The sequence below is a fragment of the Enhydra lutris genome, unplaced genomic scaffold (assembly GCF_002288905.1).
Source record: "Enhydra lutris kenyoni isolate GAN:26980312 unplaced genomic scaffold, ASM228890v2 scaffoldscaffold13, whole genome shotgun sequence".
Lineage (NCBI taxonomy): Eukaryota > Metazoa > Chordata > Mammalia > Carnivora > Mustelidae > Enhydra > Enhydra lutris.
In genome coordinates, this window is record NW_019154097.1 from 17171701 (window position 1) to 17189900 (window position 18200).

At 45.4% G+C, this 18200-nt stretch overlaps 1 protein-coding gene across 1 annotated transcript in view; it reads left to right on the forward strand.

Moving 5' to 3' along the window:
* Positions 1-18200, forward strand: part of LOC111146265 (paralemmin 2) — a 136194-nt gene that overhangs the window by 47666 nt on the left and 70328 nt on the right. The window lies entirely within an intron of this gene.

The window sequence follows — 18200 nt, forward strand, 5'->3', positions numbered from 1 at the left end:
AAAAGGAAAGAGGGAGTTCTAGAAGCAGAAGGGAGGGGGCATGTCTGTCTTCACTCAGCATGTTGCATTGTCTTATAGTTCATTTCTGCAGGTGATGTGGGCTCACAGAGCTCATTATCCATTTTAAACTGCACCAGACTGAAGATGTGACTTATAAAAGATTTTTGCATAGACACTGTGAATTAAAAGGTAATATGAGGGGCACCTGGGTGGCTCAGTCTGTTAAGCGTCTGCCTTTGGCTCTGGTCATGATCCCAGGGTTCCAGGATCGAGCCCTGTGTCAGGCTCCCTGCTCAACAGGGTGGGGGGAGTCTGCTTCTCCCTCTCCCTCTGCTGCTCCCCCTGCTTGTTCTATCTCTGTGTCAAATAAAAAAATAAATAAATAAAAGCTAATATGAATAGTATCCACATAGAGCTAATATTAATAATATCCATATAGACCAAATATGGCAGAGCTAACACTTTGCCTTCTAGAAGGATTTTTTTTTGTCAGCTTCAGCCAGATGTTAAAAACAAAGACATGCTAATCATATCTGATAAGAAGTTGGCCCCAAGTATTTAAAAATGATCAAGAAGTCTTTTTGAAGTAAGATTTATAGTTACTCTCATGAAGAGTTCTCTTACTTGTCCATTGATTTAACAGATTGCTTATCTCATCTACAAATTACCCAATTTAAATGCCCATTTTGTGCATATTCTATAATGTACATGTTAGTTCAGTGGTACATATGTATTACGTTTGTTTATTATGTATATACATGCAGACGGTATGTACTGAAAATATTTTATAGACAAAGGTGTATGAGAAATATTGAAGGCCTCCATGCGTAATATATGTGCAGAGCCTGGCATGAATGTTAATTTCCATCCACTTTCACCCTGGACTGGAGTCTGTGCTACTGAAATGGGCCTCGCTGATGGAAGGAAAGGTCAGCGAGATTTCCAGAAGACAGTGTGTCTAAAGCTAACAGCTGTGCTCCCCTGGGCCTGGCTCTGTGCCAGCTGCTCACGCTGAACAGGGATGCGGCCAGCTGGCTTCCTGTTCGTGGTCCTCTTCTGTCACCACTGGGCATTTGTCACAACCCTGGCATTTAACCACCAGACACAGCTACGGAGACAAGCTAAGATTCAGATCTGTCGTTCTTGTCCCCACCGGCCACACCCAGTTTTCTCGTTGGCCAGACACAAAAACCACACTTTTTCCGATGTGGGGGATCTGCTCCTCAGACGAGCTCTGGACCATTCATTTCTTGGTAAATCGGAGCTTGGGATGCAGTCGCCCTTCCCGGTGATATTGCAGTAGCTCACATCTGCTGAGTGGGGAGTATGTGTAGCCTTTTGCTAGGCACTCTTCCAGAAGGATTTAATTTTCACAACAATCACATGGTGCAGCTCTGCTCCTAGCTCCATTTTCTGCATTAGCCACCTGAGACTTAGAGAGGATTAGTAATTTTACTGAAGGAAAGTAAACTAAAGGGGGAAGCGAGGGTCTTAGTGTCTCTTTGGCCTGAGCGTCATTTTCTGTTTGCAAAGCCTGTTTTGTTAGGAACGGAGGGGATGTACCATCCTACCTCTTCAGATAGAAATGCCCTAAATGCAGTGTAGTATTCTGGATTGGATTCTGAAGTGGAGAGAAAAGACATTCGTCTAAAAAAAGAAAAGCGGAAACTCCCAAGAGTCCGTAGTTAACAGCTCTGTATTCATGTGCACCTGGTTTGGGCAGCTGCGCTGTGTCCTTGCAAGATGCTGACATGAGGGGAAGGTGGGTGGGTTGACCTTCTCTACGATCTCTGCCACATTTTTATAAATCTAAAATTATCCTAAAACGAGAGTGTATTTCAAAATGGAAATGCTGAGTTCCCGTGTGTCCGTTTGTGGACACGCACGCTTACGTATGGGCACATGGACGGTCGTGTGCGTGCGAAGCTTCTGGAACCCACTCTGCACATGATTGCACACCCACTGTTATCCCCTGTGCCATGTGATTCCAGTGGTAAGGCACGCCCGCCACCCTGGGAAATATGAGGGTGCCAGCCAGGGGAAAGCCTGCAAAACTCACACATGACACCCCTGTCATTGTCACGTCACACCTCACCTTCGCTGTGGAAACCCTGCATCGTGGGTGGGAGGTTCATGCCCTGGGGGGAAATGTCTGGAAGGGGTGTGTGTATGCTGGTAGGAGGTGAAGTCAGTTATAAGGATGGACTCAGGGAGGGCTCAGAATGACCAGTTTATGTCTTAAATGCTTGTCTCAGGGAGGGCCATTTGCAGCAATCTTATTTATTAAATTTTTTGGGCAAGGACACGATTCCTCTGCTTTATCTTTTCATCCAGCACCCAAATGGAAACCAAGGGCTCCTGGCAGTTCTGATCTAAAACGCAAGTCGAGGAGCTGCTTGGCTACAGACTTTTGCCTTGTTTCTTAACATGGGCCACGGTGATGCTGAGAGCGTATCTGGATTGTCTTTCAGTTAATGCCTGTCTCCTGGGGGGCCCTGTAAAGCTGGAATGAAGACAGTTTGCAATTTAGGCAAGAGCAGTCGCTTCCCCAGATGGCCAGGAGGCAACCATGAAAAGTGCTTGACTTGCTAAAAATTGCTCGATTAACTAGATTCAGGGATTTTCAGGGTTTCTGGGTTAGACTGTGTTCCTTTCCTACTGCTGTGCGGTGTAATTGCTCGAGGCCCCCGGTGAGCAGAGCAAACGGGGACTCGGGCTTTCCTGGGTGACTCCTAGCGCGCAGCCCTGGGGAGAGGAAGAGAACCCACTCATCTGAATGCATCCCATGATCGGGCAGAAATACTGTGTGCTGAGAGCCCAGGAGGCTCGGCGTCCTCCCTGGAAACGGAGCTTGCCGGGGGTGTGTCAGTTCACTCGCTCGCTCGCTCATTTATTTATCGTCTGCCATGCGCCAGACATCATTCTGGGGATGGGGAATATAGTGCGGGACAATCAGAAGTTTCCAGGCTGGGTTGGATGGATCAGGGTGGTGACTTCTGAGTTGAGATCTGGAGGATGAGGCTGCGGGAGGAGGAAAAAGGGACAGCGCTGGTGGGACAGCAGCTCTGCTCTCTCTGGCATCTCTCCGAGGCCCTGCACAGAAACTGGTGTAGTGGCAAAGGAGGAGTTCAAGATGGGAGGGCCTTGTCCCCAGGCTCAGGCAGCGGGGAAGCTCAAGGCACCCAGATGGAGGCCTGCAAAAACAGGGACCTGCCCCCCTGAGGCCATGAAGCAAGGGGCAGATTGGTGTCAGGGCTGCTATGCAGATGAGTCTAAAAGGCCCAGGGGTGCGGGCAGCCTCCTTGGCCAGGGTTCAGCATCATATGAGAAGTCTCTGGCCATTGTGGTTCTTTCTTGCCCAAGTTGCTCCACCCCCATCAGCTCCCTCCCTGCTCCCAACACACACACACACACACACACACACACACTCACTCACTCACTCACTCACTCTCACTCACTCACGCACCATGTACCATTCCTGGCCAGGCTTTGTGATGTAGAACACAGATGTTAGAAGGGAGAAGGCAGGAGTCCCAAGGACCCTTATTGCTGAAGCCTTGGCTTTGGGGAAGGCAGACACAGTGAGATCTCAGTCCTCAGACCTGGATGCAAATCCAGTACCACCCCTACCCCCTCCCTCTACGCCCTGTGCACTCTACCCCTTAAGCCTTAGTTCCTTCCTCTGCAGAGTAGAGAGGATGCAATCTTCTTGGTATTGTGAGACTTAACATCTGATAGTTCCAGGAGCGTGGGATTCTCGGTGAGAATTGAGAATCCTCTCGCTTCATCCTCCCTCGCTCCCTCCTTTCCTCCGGCAGTAAGGAGGACACCAGTTTGAGCCCCCAGGGCACCCACATCACTAGCAGAGCTCGGGGTCAGGAGTCACTTCTTGATGTAGTTTGGCCAGGGTCTGCAAAGTCCAACCTGTGCGCCAGATGGAGCACAGCCACACCTGTTTGTGTCCTGTCTGTGGCTGGATGAGGGCAGAGCTGGGTAGTTGTGGCACAGACTGGGAAGCCAAAGATACTTACGATGTGGCTTTTTACAGAGCAAGTATGCCAAGCCCTGCACTGGAAGATAGAGGTAAAGGGTCCAGGATGCGACATGGGAAAAAGACAGGGAGTGTGAGATAGGAGAGAGAGAGAGAGAGAGGGAGGGAGGGAGATCACACAGAGATTTCAGTCTTTTATTTCCCAGCAAATGCAGTACTCCATACTAGCTATTACCTTTGGCACTTCCAGCCCCCCTGCTTTAAGGCAGAACCTTCCAAAGATCAAGTGCACGGGGCCCGAAGCCCCAGGATCCTGGGCTGGTGTTAGTTAATAACTCTTTAGAGAGGCAGACATCTCAAAAATGAGCCTAAACAGAAGCCATCCAGCTGGGGATTTGCAGATAGATGCCTTCTCTTTTGAGAAATACTATGTGGTGTCACAATATAATCTTGTTTGTTTCTTGGATAGCCTTTTCTTTCTTCTTTTTTTGTAAGTTAGCTGGTATTCGCACGTCAGAAAAGCCTGTAATGATACGGGTGCCATTTACCAAGTTTGCGATTTCCCCTTCTTGTCCTATCATTGTCCTTTTCATTCAATGAGACCTTTATCAAATATCAGCCTGGGTTCTTCAGTCATTCCCCTGGTTAGGAATGTGCCTGAACTAAATGCTATGAGTTCATGGAAAGTGCCAGAACAAAGAAGTGCTCATTGTGTGTAGGCTATCCCCAAGGAGGCTGAGCCAGTTGGAGAGACCCATGGGTCTCATTGGCCTTCAGTGGTATGGATTCCCTCTCCTGCTCTCAGGTTGTCATTAGAATCCCCCTTCCCTGCCAGAGGAGACCAGATAGGGAATTCTGGGAGACTTTGGACATACCTGTGGGTTCTACTGCCTGCAGCTCAAATCTGGCAGAGAACCTGCTCAGCTCACCTCTACTGCTTTTTCTCAGTACGTTTTTCTTAGACGGAGCTCCCTAGGAGGAATCCATTCTCAGGGATGATCTTTTTCCTAATCATGGTCTTTCCCAATTTTGAAATGTAGTGTAGCATCCAAGCATTTAAATAAATCTTCAAAGCACAAAACTTGTTTACTTTTGATGGAAGCCAGATTCAGTTTGACCTGCACTGGAGGTGTTTTCTGTAGTTCTGTGTTCAACCCCCGCCCCGCGACTTCGTCTGACTTGGTTTACCATCCATGTTCTGGGGTAGAACATTGTAATCTAAACCAATTCTGGGAGCCTCCCAGGAGGGGACGAGAACTGAGCAGCAGGTGAGGACGGTAAACACTACGAAGAGAAGCAGTGTTGACTCTTGAGAGACATGGGCTCATACACACTCCACAGCCCTTACCTCAAAACCCCAATGACCTTTGGCTGAAACCCAGAGTTTTGAAGAGGAAAGAAAGTAAGGATTTAACTGCAAAACCAGGCAGGTGACCGACTCTGTGCTGAGGCCTCAACAAAATTAGAACCAAAGAGCTTATTTCAGACTGACGATGAGGAAGCTCAAACCAGCCTGAGCAGAAGGAAACTGCTTCTCAGTGTGAACCATAGGATGGTCACGTGCCCTTTGGTGACTTTCCACCTTTGCTAACATTAAAACTACCAGGGAGCGGTCACAGCCTGCAAGGCCTGAACCAATGAGACCAAAGTCTTGGGAGGTGGGGCCTGGGCTTGGTACTTTGTAATGTTCTTCAGGTAATCTTAATGGTCATCTAGGAGAATTAAGGTCAAGCTGTGGAGGCATCCAGCTGGCTTCTGCTTGTTCGGGGCTGGATGAGACTGGAAGCCAGAGCTTAGAAAGAAGGAGATCAGGGCACCACTTACGTGATCTTAATAGCCAGAAATCGTGAGTCTTGCCCCACACACTGTGGCCATAACTCTGGAGGGTTCCCTGGGAGGATAATGGCAAAGGAAAGCAAAGTCTCATTTTATTCTGAGGCAGACTTAGTGCAGATCCCCTCCCACCTGCCTGGCCCCCAGGCCATGTTCGATCTCTGGTTAAAGTCAGTGTGGCTGGAGTGGAAAGTGACCAGGAAAGAGAGACAAGATGAGGTGCAGAAGAGAGGCAGGCAATGCATTATGGATGGGCTTTCTTTGATTTTATCTCAGATGAAAAGGGAAGTCATTGGATGGTTCATAAGACTAACTAACTACTTGCTATTTGATTTTCTTTTTGGTGTTGCACATATATTTCTAGGTTGAATATAGTTTACAAAAATCTTTGAGCATGTCAAAGATGATTTTTTTCTGCATAAATTCTTTATGATAAAGTCAATCAATAACTTTTGAAATGCCTTCCAGAAAGACCATTCTTATTTGTAATTCTGACCGAGATTAAAGAGAGGGTCTTTTTTCTTCACACCCTCTCCAAAACAGAACACAAAGTATTTTAAGATACACTGAGGGTGTGTAGGAAGCGAGAGAGTACATTTCATAGGTGGAACATGGCATCCCAGTGCTTAATTTGCATTTCTTTGGTTACTGATAATGTTGAACGTTTCCCCTATATTTTGTTCTTTTTCCTGTATTTCAGGGTTCATAGCTTTATTTACACATCATCTAGTTTTGTAAGAACCTTTATTGACTAAAGGTCTTAGTCCTTTGACATAAATATTGCAAATATTTCATCCGAGATGGGCCTTTGGGTTGTATATTTCATTGATACTATAAAAGCCACATTTTATTTATTTATTTATTTATTTTTAATATTTTATTTATTTGACAGACAGAGATGACAAGTAGGCAGAGAAACAGGCAGAGAGAGAGAAAGGAGGAAGCAGGCTTCCTGCTGAGCAGAGAGCCCGATGTGGGGCTCGATCCCAGGACCCTAGGATCATGTCCTGAGCCGAAGACAGAGGCTTTAACCCACTGAGCCACCCAGGTGCCCCTAAAAGCCACATTTTAAAGTTTTATGTAATGAAGTTATATAATGAAGGTTCATACTTTGTGGTTTCTTTCTCTGCTTTATGTTTTTAAAGTCCTTTCCCTTCCTAAAATCAGATAATCACTGTATTTTCTCATGTTTTCATTTTTCACATTGTTAAGTCCATCTAGAAATTATTTTGGTAGATGGAGAATTTTGTACTTTTAAACCATGGAGGATAGCAGCAACAGCAGAAGAAACAAACCTTCTTTCATTATAGATAAGTAGGCACAACTTGGCTATATAATTCTGACATTAACCATATAAGGAAGAGGGATACAAATTTGATTCCTCCTAGAAAACCAATGGGGCCGTGATAGACTTCTGTTCATAAAGGAGAAAAGCACCACTTTTATTAACTTGAAAAGTATCCTTTTAAGCCCGAAAACACAGAGTAATCGTTTATGATAAAGATGGATGACACAAGTATGGTTTAAGAACAGCTTGCAGTTTATTAACAAAGTGGTGGATATTTTCTTTCATTTAAACTCCCCCTGGGTCACTAAGGATGTGGCTAATAAAGGGGAAAACTGTCAAAACCCTTTGTTGAGTTGCTTGAGTCTTATTTTCAACTCAGATTTATATCATTTAAGACACAGAGAAAACGGTTTGGGGAAGGCATTTTGGCCCTGTTAAAGTGTTAAGTGCCCAAATCCTTTGACTTAGCGGTCCTTCTGCTAGAAATTTACCCTACAGATACGCCCACAAAAATACATTTAAGATGTATGCAGAAAAAGATTCATTAGAGCTCTGTTTATAACAGCAAATAAAATACTGGGAACCACCTAAATAATCTATCAGCAGCGGACTAGTAAAATAAAGTAAATCTAAGCAGTAGTTACAAAGAATGAGGTGGGGGGGTGTCCCATGTGCTGAGATAGAAAAAAATCCCTAATACATCCCTAAGAAAAAAGGAAGGTGGAAAGCAGGAAGCATATGTTATGACTCCTTTTATATAAAGAATAAAAGTTCTCTATGGATAATACATTGGTATACTTTGTGGGGTTTTTTTTCCCCATAGTAGGATGCATAAAAAAATCTAAATTAATGGGGGTGGGGCATAGGGAGACTCAGCTATTCATTTTATTTCTTTATGTATTGTTTGAATTTTCTCACCATGCACATCTATTAGTTTGATTTATACTGTGTTTTTATGTTTTTTAAAGATTTTATTTATTTATTTGAGAGAAAGAGAGACAGAGATAATGACAGAGATAGAGAGAACATGAACAGAGAGGGTAGGGAGACACCCCACTGAGCAGGGAACTCAATGCAGGACTCGATCCCAGGACCCTGGGATCGTGACCTGAGCTGAAGGCTCAGACCCTTAACTGACTGAGCCACCCAGGCACCCCGTATTATGTTTTTAAATACTCTAGTTATCTGGGCTATTTATATTTTCTTCTTTGTAGTTTTCTCATAGGTACAGGTAGATGTAGATATATATATGGATGCCGGTAAGTGGTCACCGGATATTGACATCTAAAGAAACAAACAAAAACGTGGTTGGCAAGAGTCAGAAAAGTTGTGTACGTCTCTGTTTGCAATGACGCTCTTTTCTCAGAGTCGGCGTTCCTCTCTTGTGAGAATGCCCCACATTGGTGTTCACGTTCTATTTTAGGGCAGACTATTTTGTCTTGTATTTCCGACAACTGCAGCTCTGTTCGGGGGCCTCCCAGCCCCCCTACTGGTCCATGGGCTGCTGCTCTGAGACCTGTAAGCAGCCAGTGGGAGAACTGCTTCCCGTGAGGTCCGTGCAGGGTCCACTCCTGCTTCCGGCTAAGGGACATTTCCCGAGGGAAGAAGTGCAGGCCTTGCACTTCTCCCCAAGATAGGACTGTCCATTTAGTGGATGCCTCTGCCCCTTACTCTTCCTGTCATCTAATTTTAGAGAGATATATTCTAATACCTAGATGCCCCAGATTTAGAGTTTCTCCACTCATGAGCCTGACATGGTAAATTGAGAGCTTTCCCAGCTGCTGCCTCATTTTGCAACCGTCCTTCTCAGATGAAAAGTTCAAATGGGAGAGACTTAGTTTGCATTTGCTCTCCTTATGACATGGTTCAATACCCTGGAAGCGTCTCCTGCAGGAACTGAGCAAAATGAAAGTACTGGTTCACCAGGAATTGCTAAAGGTTCCAATCTAGCCTCAGTGGATTTCTGTTTGGAATTGGAAAATGCTCCCAGATTTTGTAAAAGGCCTTCTGTTTGGGGGTTTGGGGTGATGGTGGAAAGGTTTGACATCAGGATGTTTTGTATCCTCCATATCTCATTTGTTCTGGAAGGTTTTGGCATATGCGCATGAAGGTGGGGAGGTCGTGTGTTCCAGGTGTCTTGTGTGGAGCTCTCTCAGAGCTAAGCAAATGTTAGTAGCCAAAACACATGTCTGTTCACAATAACATGCTCAGGAATCAGACTGTCTGGGCTTCAGCCCCTGCTTGGCCACTGCCTAGCCCATGACCTTGGACATGTTTACTCACTCATGCTCAGTTTTGACTATTCTCATCCATCAAGAGGGGGATGGGATAGTAAAGGTACCTCCTTGAAAGTGTCCTAGGGTTGCCTGGGTGGCTCAGTTGGTTAAGTGTCTGCCTTCAGCTCAGGTCATAATCCTGGGGGTCCTGGAATTGAGCCCAATGGTGGTGGGGGGGGGTCCCTGCACAGCGGGGAGTCTCCTGAGGATTAAATGAAAAACTGGAGGGATCCTGGCACATGGCAAGTAGTCAGTAAACTTAATTACCATTATTATGGTTTTTGTTGTTGATATTTTTATGACCACCAACATCCTTATTCTTAGTTTCAACCAGCAGAGATCTGACTTTTGGTTCCATGAGTAGACTGCCTTTGCCTGGGCAGATCCTAAGCCCAAAACTTCATACCAGGTGCGAAGAAAGCATCTTTACCTGTTGAGTACCCCACTCTGTCAGGAGATGGGCTTGGTTCCATTTTTTATTGTATTTCACATGGAACTTTAAGACATTTTTATTTCCATATTTCATACTGTGCTCGAATTCTGTTTGGCACTAGCCATCTGACCTCATCTCTGTATCTCCCTGTACCTCAACTTTCTGCTCTGTAGAATGGGGAGAATTATCGTTCCTAACCTACTAGGTCATTGTGAAGGTGAAAAGTGTGAATATGTACCAATCTGAACGGTTCTAGGCACACAGTAAGCACTATGTAAACGTTAGCTAGTGTGACTTTAGAGATGAAGAAGGGCATGTGACCATCTAGAATGTGAAGCCATTGTTCTCCCTAGTGTCGTGGATTCCTAGAGCTGGAGGAAGCTTACAGTGAAGCTGTTCCAACCTGCTCCGTTCCCACATGCAGAATCGAAAGCCCGGAAACAACAGACTCATTCCAGTCACCCAGGGCTTAGGGGTCGAACCTGGACCCAAAGTCGGGTCTTCTGACTCCTAGTTCAGTGCTCATGGGGCTTCATGGTGGGAGTAACACAGTACTTTGAGGGTGATGATATAGAGATTACATGCTGTGGGTGAATTTAGTTATGTTATTTCTGGCATTCGGGACTTTCTGAGTTCTCTACCATCCCATCTGTGTAGAAAGCCCGCGATTTTTTTTTCTTCACGGTGGACTTATCTATATGATACCATAAAACAGATCTTACTTTCTCATGAGAGCTGTGTCAGATCACTCTCCTTTCTGGTTTCCAGAAAAGGACGCTAAAGGGGAGCACGCCTAGCAAAGATGTCGATGTTATAACCATTAAAGCAAAAATATAGCTATATGGTTAGATAATTATTTAAAGGGTAACACTGAGGGCAGATCTTAAAAATAGACTTAAGATATAACCCATATGGACTATAATGTATCTACAAAAGCCTTCAAACTGAAACTTTCCTGTGTTGTGCATGGGACCTGTCACTAATAGGCTAGTTATGTTAGTAGTTCTGTTTTGCATCTAAACTCTGAATAACGTTTGTTAACATTTTAAGTGTTTAAGTATCCTTTCAGAGAAACCCTTAGGGAAGTTTGAACTAATCAGTGGCTTCTTTCCCATTTAAAATTCCTTCTCTTGACTTTATAATTTCTGTTAAAAGCAAAACAAATCAGGTGGTTCCTTCTGTTACCAATAGTTGGCAACTTCAAGGCCAGGGAATTGGTTGAATAAAAGGTAATTACCTAAATGGGAATGCTCGTCCAGACTAAGCAATGGGAATGAATAGAGTTGTAGAATTCTCTACTTCACATGGTGGTGCTGTAGGTTGAATGGGTGCACAGCTGGGCAGAGCAGTGTGCTTATAGGAAGAGTAGTTGACTTGTCCTTTTGACCAAGCCTTTTGAGCTGACTCCAGATTCTGCGCCTTAGTTTCGTGGGATCAGAAAGTCACGTAATGACTTGGCTTTCAATACACTTGTCAACCTAAGTCCAGGGACCATGTTATACATTTGATGATGGATGGACATTGCAGGGGGCTTAACAAGTATGATCTCTCTCCATTTAACTAACTTCTTGAGGAAGCCTGGATATAATCAGAATCATGATTGGTGACCTTCAAGTCAGAGCCAGGAGAGAGAGTTTGGATATCAGGGGGCATTGAGATCAGATAACTGATCTCTGGTAGGGGTACATTCGCTGAGCAAACTCAACCTTCAAATTACCGGTAACAGGCAGTTGGGCGGAGCTGGACGGTCCCCTCCTCAATTGTTCTGTACCTCATCACTCAAGTTCTCAGTTTTCAGACTGACCATCCTGCTTCTCTTTCCTCAGATATATAAATAACACTGGTTCTATAGCAGCATTAAACAGGTAATTATAATTCAACCACGACTGAGATAACATTCTGATTCCTTAATAGAAAAAGCTCACAGGGCCCCCATTTGCAAGTCGATTTCACAATTACCTTACTACTTAGCATAACCTCTATAAAAGCTGGCATCCTGGCGATTCCATTTCAGCTACAAGGCACATTCAAAGAAGCACGGTCTGAGGAAAAGTTCAGTGATCTTATCCGAATCTTTGGGAGTACATCAAAGAGGATTCATTTGATAAGCCACAATAAAAATATCGCAAGATTCTCTCATCCTGATCTTCTGGTCTTAATATCTCAGCTTCTTTTTAAATGGGTGAACTTTAAGCTGTCCCCAAGCCATCTCAGTTTTTTTTTTTTGTGTTTGTTTGTTTGTTTTTTTACTTCATTCCTTCCTTCCTTTTCTCTGATTTCCCCCCATCAGCTATATGCCTTGTTCCCTTTCCAAGTGCAAACTATTTAAACCAGTCTGGGTCTGCTGTTCAGCACTCTGCCCCTTTCTCTGACGCTGCACCGCAAAGCCTATGAACCAGCTGGCCCAGAGACACTGACAGGCCTGTGCAAGCTCAGCGAAGGGACACACAATTCCCTCTGGCTCATGGTGGGAGGCCACCAAAGCAGCTTTCTCTTTATCTAGCACTAGCTGGAGGAAAGACTGCAACATGTAAATTTTAATGTTTATTTTCTTTTTTTTCCCCCTCTCATCTAAATTCTGGCATCTCTTGAAGGCAGTCGTGCTCTGAATAAGTAGGTCTTCTGGTTCCTTCCCACAGATGCATGCTGGGGCTCTAAGTATCTGCTCAAGTTCACGGAGGCCTCGGAATAGGAAAGGGAACTCCGTGTCTCTGCTCCTTACTGCCCTCCCTGCTCATCCTCTTCTCCTCTCTTGCTGTTTCTCCCAGACTCATCTGGAACACCTCCCCAGCCACTGCCTTGCGTGGGTAGCAGCCCGGGCAGAGGTGAGAGGAGGGAGTCTGCCTTTAGCTGCACAAGGGTGAACATAGGTTTCCTAGTGACTCCCCGTTGTACTTAATAACCACCTTTGCCCAGAGTGTGCTCCATTCCACGGCTGCTCCTTCCTATGCTAAGAGCCTGCAGCTTCATAATGTTGCAAAACTTCCAGAAAATACTTGCCAGGAAAATATCTAATTTACAGAAAGACAATGAAAGTGACTTGCTAGGCCTCCCAGATAGTAGAGGGATCTGGAAACCTTCTTAATGAATTGAGATCACTTCATTCCAGATGTCTCTTGAGTCACATTCCTCCTGAATGGTTCGCTACTGTCAGCTCATTATGCTTTCCCTGGAATTTCCCCTTACCCCAGCTTTTCTCCCCAGAACGAGCTTTCCATGATTCCTTCTCAGAGTTAGCTTTTTCAGCTCTGTTCTTCTATGCACGGCAACAATGGCCTATTCCGCAGGGGCTAATGTCTCCAACAGAAAGATGCTTCTGGTTCTCTTGACTGATTGCTAATGTGTTTTCAGTGATATATTTTACTGCCATTGAGATCATGAGAGCAAATTCATAATGCATTTGAGTGAGAGATTTGTGCAAAGAGAACATGATGAGAGGGGAGCAAGTATCCCAGTCAGGTATACTTGTCTATTCATGTCTTCATCACGCCGTGCTCTAGGCTTTGGAGATGCATCAGCCAAGATTTTTTTTTTTATGATTTATTTATTTATTTGAGCGAGAGAGATGGGGAGGAGGGGCAGAGGGAGAGAATCTCCAGCAGACTCCCCGCTGAGTGTGGAGCCCGATGCAAGGCTTAGTCTCATGACCCATGAGATGATGACCTGAGCCGAAATCACGAGTCGAATGCTCAACCACCTGAGCCACCCAGGTGCCCCTGCTCAGCCGAGACCTTTGTCCTCAAAGGGCACGTAGTTTGCGTAAAGGGAGAAGATATGTTAACGGTTAAATGTGTAAGTGTTGAAGTGCTCAAGGTGCTAATGCAGAAAGACCCGCAGCCTGTAAAGGGAGAAAAGAGAAAGCGGGAGCGATGAATTCTATTTGGAGGGAGCAGAAAAGGCATCTGTACTTGTCACTACCCTTTGAGTCGCAAGTGACAGAAGCACCACTCACACTCGCTTAAGCATAAGGGAGGTGTGTTAGTGTACATCATTTAGGAAGGCCAGGGGTGGTTCTGGCTTCATGTGTAACTAGACTTGGGACCCATTAGTGTCATCAGGATCCTTCTTTCTCTGTCTTTCAGCTCTGCTTCTCTCTGCATGTTTGACCTTCTCCAACATGGATGCATTTCTTCCATGTGGCTTGGAAAAATTGCCACTCAGATGTGTATTGTTCCAGCTTAAAACCTTAGTGGAAAGGGAGCTTTTCTCTCCCGGTATTCATGTGTCTATTTCTTATTGGTCCTGCTTGGGTCATTAAGCCAGCCCTTGGCCCAAGTGGTATTGCACTGAGTAAGGTAGAATGATTAGCTCAGCCTGTGCCACATGCAAATCCTTGTGGCAGGGACGAGCCTGGCTACATCTGATTAACTTAAGACTGTCATACCCACCAGCTCCATTTACGGTGAGGGTATGTGAATTCTCTGAAGGAAAGAAGACTGGGCAGATGGTTACTCTAGTTTCGTTGATATTTAAACTATATTGTCAAAGAGGAATACTTTTTTTAAAAAAAGATGTCATGTATGTTGTGTATGTATTTGGAAAGCTCGGGCAGAGGGAAGGGCAGAGGGAGAGAGAGAGAGAGAATCTCAAGCAGACTCCATGTTGAGTACAGACCCAGTACAGGGCTCCATCCCATGACCCTGAGATCATGGCTCAAGCTGAAATCAAGATTCGGATGCTTGACCGACTGAGCCACCCAGATGTCCTAGTACTTTTTTTGCCTGATGAAGAAGTGAGGGAAAAATTTGCCATTGCAGGCAATGGGAGGGATTCTGGGATTTGAGGCAAGGGATGGAGATACACTTCCATTTGAGAGTGTCACTCTGGCGGCCATGCAGATGGACTTGTTCAGAGCCAAGACTCAGAAGCAGGGAGACTAGTGAGGACACCCTTGCCATAATGCAGATGGAAATTGGATGTAACAGGTAAGTGCCATAGAGAGCTGAAGATACTGATGTAGAACATTCTACACGTGCAGGTGGGGAGATAAAGGAGGGAACATTAAGGTAGTAATAATGTTGTATTCGGGAAGCAGAAGATGTGGAAAATGACAAGCAGAACCAACAGAAACTGGTCTTTCGAAAAAGTGACCTGTCTAGGATAACTGCAGTTTCTGACTTGAGTAACATCATTTGCTGACGTGAAGACTGGGAAGAACAGATGTGAGGCTGGGGGAGGAGGGATGGCCAAGATGGTGGTGAGGCAAGTGCTAAGTTTGAGGGAATGGGTATGAACCATCGGCCATTGGATATGGGAATCTGGAGCTCAGAAGAGAGATCTAGGCTGAAAACACAGATGGGGAAGTTATTAACATACAGTTTTCTGGTCAATGAGACTAAAGGGAATCATGTCGTCTAATTGTCTGGAGTGGGAAGAGAGTGAGTGGTTTTGCCTTCATCTGGGGAAGGAGAAATCTAGGAAGCAGCAGGTTAGCCAGTGAGAAGCACAGCTCGGATCCCAGCAGCCCAAGCAGGTGATACCCGGAACCCAGCAGTGCCCTCTTGGAACTTGCTGGACGTTGGGCTCGAAACCGATTGTATACCGTGGCTAGCTGCGCGTCTTAACTCTTCTGTTGGGTTAGTAGTGACTTGAGGACCTAGCCACATCACTGTGGAGGGGGACTCAACTCATCAAAGATTCCTCCAACAGCCACTGATGTGCAAAGGGTCCCTGGGATGGGGTCAAGCCTGAGTCTGCAGCAGACGGAACACAGATGGGAACATGCTCATGCCGGTGCCTGGTTGTATATGTTAACAACTGTTTGGTTTTGAGTTTTAACCTAATAAGGAGTTTCCTCAGGGAAAATGTGAATACGGCACCAGTGGGAAAGTACTGCTTTCCCACTGTTGCCTGTTCCCACTCCAGCATGCTTTGGTCTGTGTGGCTAAAAGCCAGGATGCTGCCTTGCCTACCCACCCTAGATCCTATGAGTCCCAAGTCCCACCAGTTCTGGTTCTTGTATCTGTCCTTTCCTTTCCATTCTGATTGGGACAGCTTGTTAGTTTACCCGTCCCCACCACACCTGTGGCATCCTTCTAAGACATTTAATGATCTTTTCATCTGGAGGCCAGCAAACTCTGACTGCAGGCTAAATCTGACCTGCCCCCTCTGTTTGTAAATAAAAGTTTATTGGAACACAGCCACCCCCGGGGGGCCCAGGTGGCTTAGTCAATTAGGTGTCTGCCTTGGGGTCAGGTTATGGTCCCGGGATCCTGGGATCAAGCCTCGTGTTGGGCTCCTTGCTTAGTGGGGAGTCTGCTTCTCCCTCACCCCCTGCTTATGCTCTCTCTCTCTCTCTCTCTCTCAAGTAAATAAAATCTTAAAGAAAATAAAAAGAAGAACAGAACCATACTCATTCATTCATATATTGTCCAAGGCCATTTTTGCACTATAACCCCAGTTTTGAGATTGTATATTCTACAAAACCTAAAATGTTTACTGTTTGAAACTTTATAGAAAAAGCTCCCATCCCCTATTAATCTATCCTATACACCAGTGTCAGATTAATGTTCCCCAAATGCCATTTTACTGTATCACTCTCTTGCTTAGAACCCTGCAATATGCCATTGCCTGAAAGATGAAATCCGAACCTCTTGACCTGGCATTCAAGGCCCTCAATGGTCTAGTCCTAGCTAATCTTTTGAATCATTGATCTCTATTCCAAAGAGCAGATTTCCGTCCTCACTATCCCTGGAACATGCCAGGACATTTCTACCCTTGTTCACACAACTCCCTTTCCCTGGAATGTGCTGTCCATTAATTTATATCTACCTGATTCCTACCCATTCTTAATGAACTATCTTGAAACCTGCATTGTTCGTGATCATGTCTGTTCACAGTGACCACCAGTCAGTCTACTGCTTGGGCATACAAGGGTTCATTGCTTATACCATTGGTAATATTTTTTCTATTCACGGTATAGTTCCCTCCTATCATGGTGGGCAACTCCGGAGTGAGGATTTTCTATACAAACAAAGACCCAGAGGTGGGAAAGCCTAGGTTTGCAAATGACCAGACATGTAATTAGAATACTGGCTTAGCACATTCAGGTTCTATAACAAAATACCATAGACTGTGTGCATTATAGACAGCAGGAATTTGTTTCCCACAGTTCTGGAGGCTGGGAAGCCCAAGATCAAGGCATTGGCAAATTCCGTGTCTAGCGGGGGCTTGCTTCCTGGTTCAGAGATAACTGTCTTTTCACTGTGTCTTCACACGGCAGAAGGTGCAGAAGCGTTCTCTGGGGTTTCTCATATAAGGGCACTAGTCCCACTCAGGAGGGCTCTGCTCTCATCACCTCACCACTTCCCAGAGGTCCCCACCTCCTAATCACTGTCGCTTTGGGGATTACGTTCTAATATGCGGATGTCGGGGGAGGACGTAAGTGTTCAGTCTGTAACAGACACATAACACACAGTTTCACGTGCTTAAGTATGGTGTCTCTGCATCTGTGTCTGTGACATCCTAGATCATGGATGTGGATCTAAATTTGGCCAACTACATACATACTTTGACAGCCAGTGGGAGCAAATGATGAAGTTGTTCTAATGTGGAGGAGCTAGTCGCGAGGATATAGAGAAGGTAGCCAGTTCTGGAGGCCCTTGCTTTATCACCTGGCACTTCCGAGACCCTGGAGAAGGGGGCTCTTCCAATGAGGCCTCACTTTGCCATCCACTGTCATATATCATATGTTCTGACACATACTCTGGGCTTAAGCAGCATCCATAATGCGCCACGGATCAGAGTTCTTTGGTAAATGGTGAAGTTCTCAGGCCTCACTTTGGTGGGGAGGTTATACCTCTGACGTGGCTATCACATCTCCCAGTGGCTGGAGATAATAAACCAATATTTCTTACAAGTCTGTGCAGTGCCCAGAGGAACTTGGTTGTAACGCAAATCATTGCTGTGTTGACTTGATCATCAGTGGCGCGAGCCCATCCCCAGAAACAGCTACTCCATAAAATACAGCCTTCTGTTGACACAGAGCACGGCAGCCGGCCTTCTGTGTTATTGTCTTTCCTGGGGTTTGGCGGTCGTATTGTAGAATGCCACTCTGTCTGTCTAGCAAGTTTCTCCCTGCATATGGGAGGGAAGGAAAGGAATCCAGGGCAGTGAATGTCTCGACAGACTGCCCCACTGTGCACTTTGGAAACAAAACGTGGAACAAGCAAGCTCTTATTAAAGGCTGGCCTTTCTGTTCTTAAATCAGTCATGTTTATGTGATGTCTGTTGTCTGCATTTGAGAAATGTGAAGGAGAAAAGCATTAAGTGTGTATTCCAGTCGAAAGGTTTTGCTCTAAATACAGGGGAATCACATCCCTTTAGAGCCGGCCTCTAGGCATTACCTAGAAGTAAATGCGATGGCAATAAGCATAAGAA